The 19387-nt window shown below is 37.5% G+C and overlaps 1 long non-coding RNA gene across 1 annotated transcript; it reads left to right on the top strand.

Annotated features, from left to right (window-relative positions):
* The first annotated feature begins 5451 nt into the window (after nucleotides 1–5451).
* LOC131692198 (uncharacterized) lies at nucleotides 5452–6728 on the top strand. The gene is made up of 3 exons (XR_009305934.1): nucleotides 5452–5499; nucleotides 5560–5831; nucleotides 5904–6728. It is a non-coding gene; the product is annotated as an uncharacterized LOC131692198 (long non-coding RNA).
* The last annotated feature ends 12659 nt before the right edge of the window (nucleotides 6729–19387 follow it).

Here is a 19387-nt window from a genome sequence, read left to right as displayed (position 1 = left end):
TTCAATAGTCCCCAAATTGTGAGATTCGTATCGAAAATTCTTAGCAGGAGTCTCAGAGGCCCGACTGGTTAAGCTTATCAAATTTCAAGGATCTCATGAGTAGAAATAAAAAATGTTTCAACGTTTTCAGTTTGGCTTTAACTGGAGAAGGGGCGGAAATAGGAGCTTAAATTTCGGGGCCTCAGAAGCGGTACTTTTCAATGTCACGAATATGGAATGTTTTCACAAGGCTGAAAATGTGATATCACATGCAAATTTCGATCCGATTATCAATCTGTGCTCCAACGTAAACAAAAACTAGTCATTTAGTCATAATAGTGAACAAAGGTAACAGCGAGAAACCAGAGGTGGAACCGTGTATCGATTACCATCAAGTCAATAAAAAAATATTACTATTAGGTAACGATAACTGTTGTTAATGTTAGATAAGCTATTATTATTATCATTGAACCGAACAAAAAAAATGCGATCGATGCGAGATAGTTGAGCCGAGCGGAAGCTAACCACAAACAACAATTAGAGCGTGCTAGTTTTTAGGTAAGCGAAAAAAAAAGCGAGATTAAAACAAAACATAGATTCACATATATTTTTGTTACGAGTAAAAATTTTTATAATGCGAAAACAAACAGTGAAACGAAACAAACGGTAGGGATATTGTTAGAGAGAATTATTTTACAAAAAAGTTTGTGCTTTCGTAGCGTTAGCAAAAACCGGGATAGCTTACCATAGGAAATCACCGCTAACCGTCTCCCGACCACGAATCGGTGGGATGCTGAGGATGAGACTTTTTTTTTGCGCATAGCAAAACTTTCTGCCACAAATTAAAATCACCCACGTGAAACTCATTCACGCCCGGCGGGTGGGTGGCACAATTTTCTCAGCTGCTATTTAAACGGTAATGCAACTCCTACTCGCTTTTTTGCCGTTGCTTCACTTCAAATATATTGTTGCTCTTAGAGGGAACTCAACTTGCGCCCGAACAACGCTAGCAAACCGCCTCGCTCGTAATTTCTATCTTTTAACTCTGTAAATATTGCCAACAATGGAAGTCAGCAGTACCCGAAAAGTTTAACTTTGGACTAAAACTTCCATCGCGGAAAGGTATATAACAAAGGAAAAGGAAACTTTAAAGGAATGGTACAGGGTCAAACATTCAGTTCCACTTTTCTACGCTACGCGAAAATGGAAGAGATTTATTTTTCTACATGCAACTAAAACCGAATTTATGTTGAGAACTTTTCATCTGTAAATCCAACTCGTCGCTGTATTTTTCTGTTATAGTACTAATTCTGTTAATATAAAAAATACTAACTCTTCGTTGAATGTGTCATAGTAAGGAAACGGATACTGATTTGAAACGAAAATTTCACTTAGTTCTGCTAAGCTCAGTGCTTGAATCGTCCAATTGGAAACAACACATGCAACCAAGATAAAACTCACTGCCGACAATTAAATGGTAAACAATTTAAACAACTATATTGCAACCTATTCAAATCCATTCATTGTACATTTTTGAGAATCACAGCAAAACTCACTTTTTAAAAAGCAAAAGCTACTTACGATCGATGTTATAACTGTCATTTTTCGATTACATAACTCTACTACTCTTAAAACTGTCAGAAATCTGTCACTCAGAAGAAGAAGAAGAAGGTTATCAAACCCTCGAAGCTAAGGAGGATCAAGCCAGCATCCAAAATACAACTCTCGTACGAATGTGTGAGCGTGTTAGGATACGTTCTAGCGAATGACGAAATGAAATAAACGAAATCTTCGACGAACGCGTTGTTTTATTGTTTGCCACTCCTACTCCCTGGGGTCGGACCTCTTTACGGGCGGTTCCATTTGTTCACTTCGCATTTCGCTTTGGTCCAGTGCAGGTAAGTTTAGACGGTTGGGAATATGTAGTTTGTGGATCGCACCCCCGAAATATTAGGGAAGAGTTAGGACACTTGATCGTTGGGGATATTTGACTCCCTTGCCATATCGCATAATCTAAAATCATCATAATCATAAAAAATTCACAATATAAAAAGAAAATGATATATTTGGTAGTTTATGATGTTTAAAAAACAAATCAAATGTATTATATTTGTTTTGTAAAAATTGCGTTATATTTAATAAAATATGGGTTAAAATTCATCTCGAAGATCTTTTTACAATTTTTTTGAACGATTGTATGAGTTCGTCGAATTAATTATTTATGAATATTTTCATCTACAATTATTTTATAAGGACTTTTGACTAGAAAAACACGTTTTTCGAATGAATAGTTATACAACTTATACAAAACACCTGAATTTCGTTCACCTTATACAACAGGTATCTTTGATCCCTGTAACACTGGGCACTCTTAATCCCTCTCTCACGCAACACTTCCGAAGTGTATAAAAATAGCAATGATCACTTATATAAAGTACCTGAAAGTTTAAATTGAACTACAATGTTTGATTCGCTAACAAATTTTGATATAGGTTATTGAAAATTGTAAAAGCCAGTTAAATAGTGCTGATTAACCGCCAATATCTGTCTTCACTTTCTACTGTTGTTAACTCTAGAACGGTTTTGTGAGGTACATTTGTCCCCAGAGCTATTTGCAATTCCTATTATTTCGTTACGGTTTATTTTGGCAGCAAGCAATCTTTATCATGAATCAATTTGATGATTAAACTTCCACTTAAGCAGGAAGGAACCAATTTGTTTCACTTGACCAACTTAACAGTGCCTGCTTAAAGTTTGTCTGGGGTAAAAATGTACCCCACAAAACCGTTTACGTTAGTGTTTTGTCATGTGTACATAATTCGGAAAATTTATTATATGTTTTTTTAAAAGCAAAATATCGATACATAGTTAGCGAGAAACTTGTGTGAAATTGTATAAGGTCCAACATTGCTGAACAATAGTATCTGTTATTTGATATAATAAAGCTACTGTAGCAAAGTAACTAGTAAATGCGCTCGGATCGTTATCGTAATTTTTGCTTTTGCGGATAAATGAAGCAAAACACATTCGTGAATATGACTTGTATATAAAGTTTACCATGCACCATTCGATTCGTCGTCTTCTGTAGCTCAGGCTCTGGAACATATTTACTTTATATACACGTACAGTGTACCGGCTCTATCAGTCCTTTCGACGCCTTCCTATGCTATCTCCGTTATTGCATATTGCTGTATTGTTACTGTTTGTATTGGCGTTCGGTGTTCAAAAAAGTATCGGAATAAATGTACTTTTTGGCCGGATTTTCAATAATTTACTACTTGTTCGAACGGAAATTTAACAATCTTCATAACGCCAATTAGATGGTCAAAATCGGTTCGAAAGTACCGGAGTTATAGCAATATTAAGGAAAAAGGGAATTTTGGCGAATTTCAAAGACTTGTTCTATAAAAAATACTGTATTACATGATAAAATCGACAAAACACGAATATGTTTGAACAGGCTTCTAAACGAATGGTTTTTGGAATAAATCAATCTAATTTAGTAATAAATTCAATAAAAATTAGGTGTATTAGAGCGATTTTAGTGCTGGGGTACGAATGTACCCCACAAAACCATTTACGTATAGAAAAAGTCACGAAACCGTTGTAATGTTAAAGCTTGTCGCGTATCGAAAAATGTAGCCTTATTAGTTGTTTTGTCAGGCTATGTGAATAGCTTGATTTTCGTTTCTATTAGTCATAGTGTGCACTGTTTGTTTAGCCCTAGTAGGCAGGGGATCAAGTTAGCACACGTTTCTACAAAAACGTCATTTTCGCATTACTGACAGGACATGGTATTCGGATTTACACATTATTTTCAATTCTTACAATTCGAATTTACTGCAAAATGATGATTTTCGCAATCCAAATTTTTATTACATTAAAAAGTTATGTGAAAAAAATGAGATATCGCTCTCCCCTGCTATATTTTAGCTCTAGATCAATAATCGTTACAAGTTAGTGGGTGATATCCTTTAGCCACAATTTTATACTGTAATCGCAATCATTTTCTTAGAAATATTCAAAATCATGAAAAATATTTTTTTTAAATGACCATGAGCATAAGAATGATGACCGTAGAATTCGTGATTGACCAGAACAAGCGAAATTGCACTGAGAATCAACGAGTGGGGCCTGGGAGTAACTATCCATACTAAATATGCACGTTTCGAGAGTTCTTTACTTTGAAATGCCAATAACGGCCCCGGCCACGTCCCTACAGGCATCAAAGAAGGAAACGAATGTTAGTGTAACAAACGTTGTTATGGAGACCGTGTATAGGGGAGACAGGGGCAAGTTGGCGGTGTTTTCAATTTTTATTTTTTACTGCTCGATGTAGGTAGATCTTGCAAAATAGCACACTTGGCATGAAATGGTAGACTGTTGGCAACATGTCTGAATGTTATAAAAAAAATTTATGCATTGTCACCATTTTTTGAGACAAAAAAGATGGTTGGGTAATGTCTGGGACATAACCGAAGTGAAGTAGAATACACTTACACTGTAATTTCGAATGCTGCAATTTTTACTATCTTCTGCATGGTTGCATTAAAATCAGTTATTTCGGTATTTCTTGTAGAAATCCCAATGTAATGGTACCCGTACATTATTACTGGAAATATGTCGCATGTTTGCATTACATTCACTTAAATCACTTGCGATGCGTGGCAAATTTCAATTGTTTGGCTTGCTCCAAAGTTTCAACCCGCTAGGTTATTTTAGAGTGGGTAGTACCAAATACAAATTAAATACGCCAAGGTCCCATACAAAAGGGTCATCATTTTTTGACACACTGAAAACTAGATTTATCGAACCCTATGCATGAATTTGGCTTGACAAGTAACAAATACGGAAAAATAATATGAAATGGCAACACGATGCGATCAAAGCATGCTGTGCTTAGATCGGTTTCTTTGACATTTGTTTTTTTCCGTAATTTTTTTCCATGCGATGCAAACCGCCGGTATCCGGGATGGATTGTATTGCCACACACTAACCCAGCCCAAACTTGTTCAGTAATTTCTTTCGACGACTTGCTCAGTAAAGTGATATTTTTAAGGAGCTATCAGCAAATTGTTTAAAAATTAGCAGAATAGTTTTCATTTTTTAGCGATTTTCAGTAATTTTTCGAATAATTTACTGAAACCCGCAATATTTTTCACTGAATTTATCAGCTCTTCTGTTTTTTTCGGTACATAAACATTATCCAGTAAAATACTGACTGATTGTTCAGCAAAATTGTACCAATCTTACCGAACCTCGTCAAAAACCTACAAAACAGGTACAGCAAATCATCTGTCAAGTCGCCATTTTCAGAGGAAACTGCTGACTGACCAGTGTTTTTTGACGTTTGGATAGAACGGATTGCGGAGAGTTCGGTAGCAAATTGTTTTACTGAATTGATTACCGAACGGTTTGCTGTTCAAAACCCCAGCAAAATTTTACTGTACCCAGTAATTTAAATTATGTGTGCAGGCTTAGTCAAACGAGGTAAAGTAACGTTTATTCATTTGTTTTCCGGTAAGACTTTTAATTTGTCACGGAACGACAATAATTTAAAAATTTTCATCTTCACTTCAGGAGGAAAGTGATTGTAGTGCTTCGAATGGAATCATTTGAAGGATGCTTACCACGGAAGCCGCTATTATGCTGTAGCATTTGCACCGGAGACATCGTTACCAGTACGGATCCTGTCCCAGGGAAAAACAGAATGAAATGAATCTTAGTTAGTACCCGAGGAAGCGGACGATGAGCGATCACTGTTATAGGAGAAAAGCTCTTCAAATGTGAATTTCGTGGAAAAAAATTGGCGAAAATCCAAAAACTCATTCTACACGTGCGGACTCACACAGGTGATTGTGGTAACACGCACACAGAATTAGATCTTAAAAAAATGAATGATAATTTTTGTTATTTGCAAACAGGTGAACGCCCTTTATGCTTGTCCCCACTGGCCGAAAATATTCACTCAATCGGTAACGCTTAAGATTCACACCAGGGTGCATACCCGGGAAACTCCATAATTGTGCGAATACTGCGACCGAGGGTTCACTCAATCCTACAATTTGACGGTGCACCTACGAACCCAACACAAACATATAACGGTATACCGAGGACGTGCCGGCGTGCTGCCCGAGTACAAATGTCGGCGAAAAGTTTCCGGCTGCCACCGGGAAACTTCAATTGTCGCAATCGTGGTAAAAAGTATACCTTTGTGCACAAATGCAAGGCTTCTAAGGCCGAAGTGAAGGAAAAGATGTACTCGTGTAAAATCTGCAGCCAAACCTTCAAGCATCAGCAGAACGTCGTGAGCAACAAACACAAACGGTTCGACAAAAATTTGAGGGATCTGGAGACGGACGAAGAAGAGACAAAAATTTGAGAGATCCCAATGTATAAGTTCCGACTGCAGTTGTTCGGAGTTCGGAATGCGCTCCAGAACCTAACTGGAGCCGACATATAGGGAGATGGCTGATTATCCGGCAAAATCTACTGCAACTGCTTCTGTAGCTTTGCATTGCATTTAAATGCTTATTCTCCTATGTTTAATTTCCCGATTAAAAAAACAAAAATTAGCCACTACCAATCCGTATAAATGTGTACCGTATGCCAACCATATTATCAAGCTAATTCAGGTTTAAAACTATTTTTAATATGGTGCAATCAACAATAGAATAACTATTGCCTGGTATGATATCGAGCAAAACCATCATCGTTTTTCATACGCGACCATACAATCAGGCCCCTGCTAGGCAGTCATTTTGTCCTAGCCAACATCTGCCTTTGTTAAAATCAGAATAACCCAATGCTATTGCACATGGGCCTAGAAGGGGCTAGGCCCATCATATGTTGGCTACTGTCAAAGTCTATATATCTCCATAGCGGATGACAGGAGTGACAATGCATGAATGTGCAATGATTTTATTTGAATAAACTAATCGCTATCAATCTTCTGTGATTGTAATATTTACAATCGTGTGTATTGCGAAAATGTGGGAAATCATTAGTACTAGATCCCTGCCAAAATAGTATGTTTATTTTAGGGGTGGGCGTAGCGTATTGGTAAATCGATTGCCTTGTACGCAGCGCACCTGGGTTCGAGTCCCGACCCCGCACATAGGGTTAGAAATTTTTCATAAGAGATTTTTCTAACCCGAAGAGGCGAATGACCTTAAGGTTAAAACCTCTATAATCGAAATAAAAAAAAGTATGTTTATTTTACTATCCATTCGGTCTAAAAGTGTTACACCGGCCCTGTTCCTTTCATAATAGTTACATGATGCAACAATCACTACGTCATCCGGAACTCCTCACGAGCAGTACCACGAAAAAACGTCTTCGCCGCAGGATTGCCTTCCGTAAACAACGTCTACTGTTACTAACAGTATATAAACAGCAGACTAATCTTATGAGTTGCAAACGATATCACAAAGATCATCAAAACCGGCAAACAACAAATCAATAACTGCAAAAAGAATTTCATTGAAAGTAGTAACATAAATAAATCTAAATCTGCCTGTTGTTCCGGTAAGCTTGAGGCTGTCTTGATAGAAAACATCCGGTAAAATAGTGATCCGATTAAGTGCCAAGGTTTCAGTTCATAGTTGTCTCAGGCATAGGGGCTCATTCGATCAAGTTTCTTTAATAAATCTGCATCCAGCGACAATTTCTGTTTTGATGTACAGAAAAATATTCTGTATAATTTAACATCATTTCTGTTTTGGATGGCTTCGAAAAACTAGTTAACTAAATAAAATTTGTAATAAAGCTCTTTTTTCATTTTATGCTTTTGCTGATTTCTTTAATAATAAACATGGTAACTATGGAAGCGCTCATACCTGCGCTGCCAGTTCCACCAATATTTCATCGTAGTACGCTGTCACTCTGACAGTGTACTATTATCGGTGTACCTGGGTTATAAAATGTGTCCTCGAAAAATCGTCAGAGCATTCCGTATTAACATATTTGTATTTGGTAGTACTATACTACCCACCTTATCCATCGGGCCTGATTATTATTGAAGTGAATGTGGAATTCTCGCAATAACTCTGCAATTATCACGTATGATTATCAACCGACAGCGAATGTAGTACCAAGACATTACTTTTAATAAAGCATTTAACTTTGAGCCGCGAAATTCACAAACAAAATAAGTAAAAGAACATTGAGCCATTAAGCCGAACCTAAAATAAACCCGTCTTAACGTGGATGCACAAATCCCGTCATACATGCACCTATTATACAATTAGACTGGTTCTACGGATCGTTAGAAAACTGTGTTTATAGTAGCATATACGATTATACGTAAAGCAATCCGTATCATTTCATAAGCAGAAGCTTATAATATCAGCGTCCAATAAGCAAACATCATTTACTTCGCACAACGTAACCACCTGGGAATGGGCGAAGTCAATGCGATTTTTTTTCAAAATCAATCTTTTTATCTCGAAACATCATTTATGTGCATCCGATCTTCTCGGCTCGTTTGTTGATCTGCCACAACTATTTGAAGGTACCACATTCAGTCATATCATCAATCGCACCCGTACTATAGGGCCCCTTACACGAGGGGCTAGTAATGTCACTATTGAGCAGTTATGTCACTTTTAATGATCGTGTAAGGTGAGTAATGACGGAATTCCCATACAATTTTAGTAATGCCATTACTTAGTAATGACACATTTATTGCGCGTGTAAGGGCCCCTTATCGCTTGCAAGCGGAAAACGAACCAAAATGCGCACTCCAATGTATACTCCAGTGTATTGAGATACAGTGAAGACCCGATTTTATCAGCCCCCGATTTTATCTACCTCTGACTTTATCAGCTTTTGACCCGATTTTATCAGCCTCATATGAAAATTAATAGTTGGTAGATTGATGGGCTCTGGCAGACGAACCAAATTGAATTCGACTAAATCCTTTCTTGAGCATAATTTTCTTATCTTAGAGATCCGAAATAAGCAAAAAACTATTATGCTTTTGTAAAATTTTGCACTGTCAGCTAAATTTAGTTTAGTTAACAGTTATGTGCCCAACAAAAAAAACACCTTTAACAGGCCAACGACGGTACCCGGGTACCCACAAATTGAAATGCTCATAACTATGGCTTCCTTTAACCGATTTGGACACTTTTAGATATTTTGGATTCAGGAACTCGTCCACTTTTTGATTATGTACAATAGAAACGGAATAATGGATCTGGTGCTTGGTAATCCGGATTTTCCGGAGTAATGTTCCAGTACTTGGATATGATTTGTAAATTTTAATAATGTACTAGCAATATGAGTATCAAAACTCTTCAAATTGTCTCGGAAGTCTATTTTTTATTGTTAGGGTCCCTATGGCAATTTGAAAAATGGAATTGGAATGGAATGGCCACTCACGGCCCCACGGGAACCTGCTCCGGAATATCCGTTCCGGGGTCTAATCACCAAATGGTTCCAAAACCACGAGATACAGCCTACTGATGCAATTCCAAGAATTTTGATGCCCATATTGCTAGTATTCCATTGAAGTTCGCAAATAGTACTCCTGCACAGGAACCTGCTTCCGGAAACCCGGATTCCCGGGAACCGAATGAAGTAACCCGATTCATTTTTACCAAGTCCAAAAGTAGATGAGTTCCTGAATCCAAAACGGCCAAAAGTATCGAAATCGGTTGGATATTACCTTAGTTATGGGCATTTTAGTTTTGTGGGTACCCACGTCGGCCTGTTACGTAGTAAAAAATTTCAGGAGCCCCTCCTCACTCCCACCCTTACTATATCAAAAATATTATTAACACAAAAGCTTGAGTAAGTGAAGTTCTAAGATGTCACAAAGTTTCAATTTCCAGCTTTGGATAAAACATAGGAATTTCATTAATTGAAACTTAAAAAGGTACCCGGGTACCGCGTCGGACACACAACGGTTAAATTTCCCTTAAGGGGGAATTTTAGCTAAACAATCAGAAAAGGTTATGAGGCTATATCTAGGGACTAAAGAACAATATTTTAAAAGCTTCGGTTTCTTAAAAAGAAAGAAAAATATATGTCCCGATTTAGTCAATGTTCCTGTTTTTCACTGTATCTGATATTTAAAATACGCACAATGAGATCTCGCATTTTATACTACCGACCTCCCCCCAGTCCCAGAAGCGGTTTGTTTGCTTCACTATTCGCCGTGTGAAATATTTGTTTACCTTCCACTTTAAACATCAAAGCGGCACAATACCAACTCAGCTGGATGAGTCTATACAACGCAGTTCACTTTGGAGCGCGGGCCGTGGTGAATTTATCTGAACACGCCACACACAATTTAAAGAGCAAGAGAGCAGGGTCTCGAGGGTCTGCCCCAAAGGGAAGAAGAGCGTGTCCGGATAAGAATAAGAAGAGTGGCAGATTTGACAAGCGCAAAACAGATTCAAGATAATCTGCATAAGGTGCATGCAGGTGTGTACAATAATATTATTGGTGGCAAACGCCTTGCGAACCTCAAAAAGTCTGAAAGCACTAGTTTCTATATTTAAAACATTGTTTTAATTAATTTCGATTTTAACAACTTTTTTTCTGGAAGTAAAGCAGTATTTACGCAATATAGATGTTGCCGATTGTAAAACCAAAACTCTCGTTTTACGTATGCCTATACCTTATCTGATATCATCTTGGGTTTTCACGTCATTTGCAGTTTGACAAGACCAAAATTTGACAAGACCATAATTTGATGTTGGAACGGTCTATCCCTGAGAATATTCATAGGAAGGGCAATCCCTCGGAGTCTCTCACACCCAACCACCCTATCTCCAGGGCAGTGTTTCCACAATTAAATCTGTACCGGGAGTTGAAAAATCTTTTCTATCTGAACTCTTCTATAGAGAATCCTGTGCCGGATGCTGTACCCAAACAATAACAAGGTTGTTTTAAAAAAGTCATTTTTCTTTTACATATTTTTCATTCGGGGAAATCAAACCAGACATTCTGACTTGGTTGAGGTGGAATTCCACAAGAAACCAGTTAGAATTCCGGATGAGTTTGACTGAGTAATGTTAATATCAGATCCAGCTCAAATTCTCGCTGTCACTTTGTTTGCAACCAAAGGTAGCCAACAGAATGGCGGCGAGAAGCTGAGATGGGGCTGGTAATATCAATAGGATGCGAGAAACCTGCTTGCAGGAATTCAAATGGAGCAGGTCAGAGCAAACGTATGCACTCCGAGAAGATTCGCTCTGCTTTCACTTATACATCATTCCTTTGATTTGCTGGAAGCAGGTTTCTCGCATATCGCATTCTAATGTCAGCTTCAGTTCAAGCCTAATCAGTACCAGCTCCATTTCAGAGTCTTGCCATCACTGCTGCCCAACTCGACGTTTACCTGCTGTTTACTGGGATACATCGCAGAGTTAAATTATTTTACCTTACTGACATGAAAAAAAATCTGTCCCAATCTGTAATCTGTACCGTACAGAATCTGTACCAAAAATGCTTCAAAAAATCTGTACTTGTGACATCACTGCTCCAGGGCATAGAAAAGAGCGTTCTGCTTTTTCTGTGGCATGTGATCATTGTATGCATGAAACTGGCGAGCCTGTGCATCATTGGAATGATTGCTGGCAGCAGTAATGGAATATGCATACTCCCCCGAAGAGTTTGATCTAGCATACAACGTTTGCTTACTACGAGGTCAGAAAGCAAACTGAAGATTTTTTCATGTGTTCTGCCTTTAAATGTGTGTCGCATTTCATTGGATGACAAAGAGGCAGTTCCAGCAACGCTCGCTGCTTGGTAGAATTGTACAGGCCAATCATGGAATCATGGAGTAGATAATTACTGCTTTCACAAAATCCATTATTTTCATTATTTCTAGTAATTGTACATACTACGGAATTAGACACAAAATTGTTGTACATATTTCCAATGAGATAACTTAAAAATCTTATTTTTTCATTCATTACAACGGCAGATATTCACGTTCAAAAACTCGGGTAAAATTCCGGCCGGGCCCCTATATTGAAACATTAGAAGTATTCCACTTCAAAGAAATTCTTCGTTTGCGACTTGTGCGTTTACCTCCCCGATGATTAGGTTTAACGTCATGTTTTGTGCAATCTCCGTATTCAAATTGGTAACGGTTGCCATGCGAAACGTGGTCCGGTTCTGACAATTTATCATCGGTTGCTGTACGGGAAACTCATTTGCTTCCTGCATCTGATCCGCAAAAAACGGACTAATATGTGCGAATTTTGATGAACTCTCATTTTTATATTTATATTTATTTTTGAAAAATATTCCGCATCCATAATGATAAGGATTATGATTCCAGTCATCTGAGCCTCAGTTTATTTGCAACTACCAAAGGCAACGGTCACGATTCTCAGTGTCATTTTCGCTTTTGCCCGTACCAGCAGTGCGAAGCGAACGACAAAACAGTACACGGATCATACAAACTTAAAATGAAATTAAAAATTTAAAAAGTCATCTGGTTCCTTGGTATACGACTTTCTAAAGATTTATTGATTTGAACAACATGCAATTATTCAGCCATTGCGAAGCGAACGACAAATATTATTGTGTGCCTTGTCTGAAGAGCAAATGAAACTGCTACTATACTTCTTGCCCTAGTGATCTGTCGAGATGAACGAGTCGCAGAAGCAAGAAGTTGTTCTCCGGCCAAATACTGTGATTATTGATGTCTCGCATAACACCGAGTATTCGCGATGAGGAACATTTTGTGAAGGTGAAAATGAAGGTTATACTTACGATAGTCACCATTATCGAGTTCTACCATGTCAGGTGTTCTGCGCTCATAGCGTTCAACAAGTTGGTCCAGATGAAATTATTCGATTTGAATAATTTAAAACACATGACGCAGTGAGTGACAATGCTATAATTAAGAGCTTCATATATATAAACGGTGAGAGAATCAATGTTCGGTTGCAAGATCGTATATCGCTTACTTGCAGTTACATGTCAAATTTGGGAGAAATGCAGTATAAAACATATAGCGATAGTACAATTACACACAGTATTCTTAGCACATATCAAAGACAAACTTGTATGCTCCAGTTCTGTTAAAAAAGCGGTACATTACGGTTTATCCTGGTCAAAAACCGCCGAACACAAACAATTACCAAACATTGATAACGGGAAAAGCTGCGTCAAGTATCTCAAAATCTACAACCAGCAAGATCAGTGAGGAAATTCACACTCGTAAAGGCAACACGCAGGGAAGAAATCAGACGTTCGAGAACATGAAGGCAGCAACCACGATGATGACACGGAAGTGTTCAATAGCGATATAGATATAAACGACCCCCTATACGCAGTTGGCGAGTAAAAAATATTTCCCCGCCTTATTAACAAGTATCCACATGTAATGGCTAAGGGCTTGCGCGAGATCTACTGGACAACCATTAAAACTCGTTTTGTTATTTTTATTGTTGGAAATAAATACAAATAGATAAAGAACCACAGCTCTGATTCGCTAAAGCATTGGGCCGAGTCCGCTAAACGAATTATTTTAAAAAAAGTTTAAGTTTAATGGGCGACTGAGCACTAAAACTCCCCAAAAATTAACGCTTCATCGCAAGTGATTGTCACGTTTAACAAAACTCAGATGTAATACGCAATATTGGCAACTCTATTTTAAATTTAAGTGACAATTATTTGAATATATATATATATGAGGTCTATTCACTATGTACACTTAGTATAAATAGCAGGCATAACATTCCTGCGCACTATGCAAAAAATGTTTCAATTTATTGAGCCGAAACGACAGTTTTTGTTTTCGCGACATTTTAACGCAATATTGTTTTCATTGGCACTTCATTTCACTTTCATGCGAAAAACTAATTCCATATTAAAACACTGTTGCGACTAAAATGTTGTGACTGGTTGAATCTATAAGTTTCATAATTTCGATTTCATGTCTTCAATATATGACTGTCCCATGATCTATTTTTTGTTCGTTTTGGAATAAAATGAGAGAGATGTTCAGAAATCACTGAGGAGGAAAAAAGAATCAGCTTACATAAGCCCCAAGAGCATCTCTTCTATCTTTTCTATGCACTCAGAATGAGTGAATTCGACTCAAATAAAACAGCATTTTCGAAAGCACCTTACTTCTTCGTTACCCGCACAACGTTCAATGTTATGTGCAACAACTTTAATTGAAATTGTTTCCCAAGTTTCGGTAAAACAAACCTGTAATCATTACATTACAGATTTCTTCAAAAAGTCATGCATCTCTTCCAATCTTGATGATGATTGTAAAAAGCTTGAGCTAATTAAAAACGAATCAATTACTGACGAACTAGGTAGTCCTTACACAGTGCCCCTGACAAAGTCCGTTATACATTAAAAAAAAGATAAGTAGATAAAATTCTGATTAGTTTAGTAGATTAATTCATTGTAACATATCTTTTGTATTGTCAATAAATCCATGAATTCCGAAATAAATCCTATAAGCACAAGGCTTAAATATAATATTTGCTTAATCTAGGTAATCTTGTCGCGTCCCAACGGTTGTGCAAGATTGTAAGTCAATAGAATTAAATTTTTTATTTATGCTTCGTAGAGAAATCAGGAGTTTTTTGGACATACTTTACATGTTGACAAGCAAAATAACTGGTGTGCTTGTTGCCCTAGTTTCAAGGATCTAGTAGAAGAATTGTCTAGAAAAATCAGCCGGATATAAAAAGTATCAATTTCATAAAAAATAGGTACTGTTACAAAATCTGAATACTTAAATAGATAAATAATTAGTTGTTCTCACTTGTCTGATAATATCGCCGAATATCGAATTATATCGATTAAGTAGGAATTGAACCATTTCTCCGCATCTACAAATCGCATGCAGATCAGAAGATTTGTAACGAATTTCGACATTCTCTTGTATTTGTATTTGTATTCGAACAGTTGAAGTCCAACTGACACTGCGTCTTAATGAACTAAACTAAAAAGAAAGTCGAAGAAGTCGCTATAATCATTAAAGTGATGGGTCATCGAGGATGAAGGACACGGGTTGTTGCGTAGAGGTCAATTTGATAGAAAATCGGGAACATCATAATCAGCCAGAAGAAGCTTAGACACGAAGGTAGCTTGCAACGCGTGTCTACTATCTTCTAAAGTGTGTAGTCCTAATGATCGACAACGGTCTTCTTATAGGTGGCAGGTTCAGTGTAGCGTTCCAAGGCAATTAACGTAACGCAAATCGTTGGAATCTGCGCTGGACAGCTTCAATTCTTTGGCTCCATGTTGACGACTTTTGCAAATTCCAACGGTGAGAATTGTAACTTGTAAATTAATAATAAAAAATCAAATTCAAAAGCAATAATTCGTCGATGTACTATAGCCTTTCTTGTATCAGATAACATATTGTCTATTGCCTTAGTTTTGGAACTGTTTTCACTAAGAACTTTTCAAAATTACATTCAGTTTCCAGCGACTATCTCAAGTCACCAGAAATAACACATTTATGAAACAAGTTTTAAGCCCCTCCCGAAACATAATCCTGGCTACGGGCCTGGTTCAAAGCTCCCCGACTCATCGCCGAAATGCGGTATCACTTTGGGAAGGCACTTTATAAATCAGAGTCTACACGTTCGAGTTTAATTTTCAATCGCCGGTATGTATTATCGCACGATGTGCTCTTGCAGATTCTCCATTTTAAGATCCATTTTTTTCATTATGATGTTTTCCAAATAGAAAAAATATTAGTGGAACATTGTTGGTAACCTTCTTCAAAAATACACCGAGATAAATCGGTAGATTTCCGTAGAAAAAAATGCATTTCCGTAGTTTTTCTCTACGGATCCGTAAATCCGTAGAAAGCCTTCAAATCCGTAAATCTACGGAGACTTCCGTAGATCTGACATCGCTGCACTGCAGTGTTTTATCAATTTCAATTCTTCAATACAACAGCTGCGCCTCTGGCAGCAAAACACCCAACCAGTATCCATCGAAAGCACATCCTACCGTAAACTTGATGAAACTTTTATTGCAGTGACATCTAACATTGCCTTTCGCAAATATTAGAAAGCTCGTTTTATATCCGTGTGTATTGTGGATAAGCTAGAGAGCTTTGAGTTTGCTGTAAATACAGACACCGCACCGACAGCGTTTATATGTGTAAATGCACGCCAGTCAGCTACTGGTGCCAGCACGTTTAAAGCCGTCAGCCATTTTTTTGATGGTTGCTTGAGAATGTGAAAATTTTATTCATATAGAGGTAAATACACATTCTCAAATTATAACCATGTGAAAATTTTAAATATTATTAAATAAATTTTATCCAAATTTGGGTGTAATTAGTCTATCTCTTTTTCGGCACTACACCGGTGTAACATCAGGAAAAAATGAAAATGCTATAAGATGAAGCTTTGACCGTCGACAATGCATGCGTGTAAATCCAAAATCGTGTTATTTCTGTGTTTCCTTCAAACAGTCACAGTATGTAGAAACGACGTGCAGCCATGTTGTAGAATGGTTCTAGTATACATCTTTGCTAGCGTACTCTCAACGTAAGAAACGTAAGATCTCACAAAACAAAGAGGGCCCCGGTGGCTGCAGAGGGCACATGCTCTTCTATTCAACACGAAAGGGATCATCCGGTTGGAGCCGCCTGTAAAAGATGATTACTGTGCGGTGCCCCAATTCATCTTATCCAGTCTATTCATACCATCCATTTGAACACATTCATTATAGCAGTATCTACTATCACTTATATTCTACTGAGAAGCCCAAAACATTGTTTCAAAATCGTTCAACGCGGGTCCAACGATGGACGTCTTTTGAATAATTATTTAGAAGCCTTTCAATGTTGATCCAACGAACATGCTTCATTTGACGATATGGGACATCGCAAGATGACGTCATATGAGTAAAAATGCTCGAAAAAATGACAGTTCAGCGAGCTTGTTTACATGGTGTTAGAAATTTTTTGATTCCACTCGGTACAAAAAACTTGGTTCGAATTCTAAGTCCATATAAACAAGCTCTCTGAACTGTCAGAAAAGTGAGGTTATACGTTTTCGTGCAATGTCTATTGAAACCAAATACAAATATGTTAATACGTAATGCTTTGACAATTTTTCGAGGACACATTTTATAACCCAGGTACACCGACTAAGGTACACTGTCAGAGTGACAGTGTACTTTGATGAAATCTCGAGTACTTTTTCAAATGGACGTAAGTAACATTGAGAGCCTCTCTTTGTTTACTTTCTCTTTCGTTTATTACGACGTCATTACAACACTTTGTACTAATTTTCCAGTACATATCGAAAGCCGACGATTTTTAATACAATATTATGCAAAGAGTAGAGTAGTAAATGTTGAAATGGCCGAGTAATTAACAGAAGAGAAAGACCTCAAAGAGAATCTCTCATTGTTACTTACGTCCATTTGAAAAAGTACTCGAGAAATATTGTATTTTAATTGAAACCAACCGTGAAATGCCATTGCGCCATCTGCACATCGGCTCGTGTTTGGATCTTTTAATAAACTCGGTCTACTTGGAAATCAATATCAATCTAGGCCTCCGAATTTGAGGTAATAAAAAGTCAATAGATAACAACAGTGAATGCGTGTCTTAAAACGTTTTCGATTCTATCGGAACACTACATCGGTGAAACAATCTTTTTTCTTTTTCTACTCTTGTGTGGCTCCGATGCAATACCGAAAAAGCTGTTAGTGTCAGTGTTGGTAACAGAGTGGAACGTGAATTTCGGTCACGAAACAAATTGAACGTCATTTATTGCGGAGAGAGCCCAAATCGCTGAAACTAAACCTCGTAAGTGCAAGTAGTATCCTGCCGTAGGAGAATAACAAAATGGAGCATTTTGTTTTCACTAAAAATCAATTAGGATTAGTTGAACCACAACAGTTCTGGTGCTTGAATGGTAAACAGTGGGTCTGGGCTCAATCGCAGGTCGTTGAGTATTTCTGAGGTGATAAATTTCCTTCAAAAATTAAATAAACCCGCGTAGGTCCATGTGTTGATGGACCGATATCTAGGATCCAGATGTTGGAGTCAACTGTTTGGCTTCGGTGAGATGCAGTGAATGACAGCGGCCGAAGGAAAATAAACACTATTAAAATAAAAGTTTTTAACCGTAAATAGCTACCATTACGGCAAAACCAAAAATTAGCATCAATTTTATTACTACACAGGACCATTTAAGAATAAGGTATCGTACCACTGAAGCTAAGTGATACTTTTCTCTTTATTTCCTTAAACTTACACACCCACACATATTCTTTGAAAATCGTATGAGCAGTGCTTAATCTTCTGTTCACGATAATACCTTTATGAACGACCAAACACTCTAGTGTAGCCAAACAGAGCCCTCTAAAGTGTACCTGCCAACTACATTATTCATCATCACAACACATCAATGCGATACTCGATTGACCTAGTTTTATGCTGGCTTATTTGTAGCCGTTAAACGGTGTACGCTACCTGCTACCACTCTAAAACACGAAAAAACTGCACACATTCAACCAAAGACCGTCCCCTCGGCCGTTACTGCAACAGTGAGAGGGACAGCGATTGGGTGATTACAGCACATAGCTCCTCCCTTGTGTTACATTTTATGATGTTGCACGACAGTTGCATCACCTGCCTTTTGCTGCCAATGTGCTTCGAAATGTTGCGCGTATGAACTCGTCGGATTCGTAGATCTTTAGTTTGTAAATCTCCTCTCAAAGTACTTGTTTTTTTAGCAAATAGGAAAAAAAAATCAGAAAATGGAAAAGCTGAATAAGAGATTATGAATTTTAGGTTCGATTTCTTTCTGACTCATAAGTGCTAGAAGGAGCCGTGCGGGCGGTTTTGAAGTAAGTTCCGGCACATTCATACTATCTAGTCTTATCACGGTGAAATTAGAATTGAATGTAATTAGGTTCCTAGACAAAAAAAATCAATTCGCGATGATCAATAAACAATTTTTTTATATCTATACCACATTTCAACAGATATTCAAAGAATTTTGCTTGTGTTTGCTCCTTGGATAGTGAAAGGTACGCTGTATTATTTAACTACAATTACATGGTTCACACTGCGGGTAGGATTCTTATAAATACACAACAAATATCAAACAATACTATCGTTTATCCAAACAGACACTCCTAAAAGCCTAATAAATCTGTTTCTATGAATATTGAGATATGATCTGCTCGAATCATTCAATAATTCAATTTCAAATACAACAAGTTTTATATCCGCAATTGCCGACGGTTAGGTTATAGGTACGAATGAATCGCTACAGAAAAAAGTATTGTACAGAACACTTCCCAGGTTAGTAAACAAATTCTACTGACTAGTAGCTGTAAGTTATACCGAATTCTGGCTTAATCTTTGACTCTGATCATAATTTTAAAGTAGATATGTGCGTCGATCTATTACTGAGCAACGCCAACGGAAGAAAAA

The sequence above is a fragment of the Topomyia yanbarensis genome, chromosome 3 (assembly GCF_030247195.1).
Source record: "Topomyia yanbarensis strain Yona2022 chromosome 3, ASM3024719v1, whole genome shotgun sequence".
NCBI classification, from domain to species: domain Eukaryota; kingdom Metazoa; phylum Arthropoda; class Insecta; order Diptera; family Culicidae; genus Topomyia; species Topomyia yanbarensis.
Note: the sequence above shows the minus strand (reverse complement) of the source record. Positions and strands in the feature narration are given on the sequence as shown.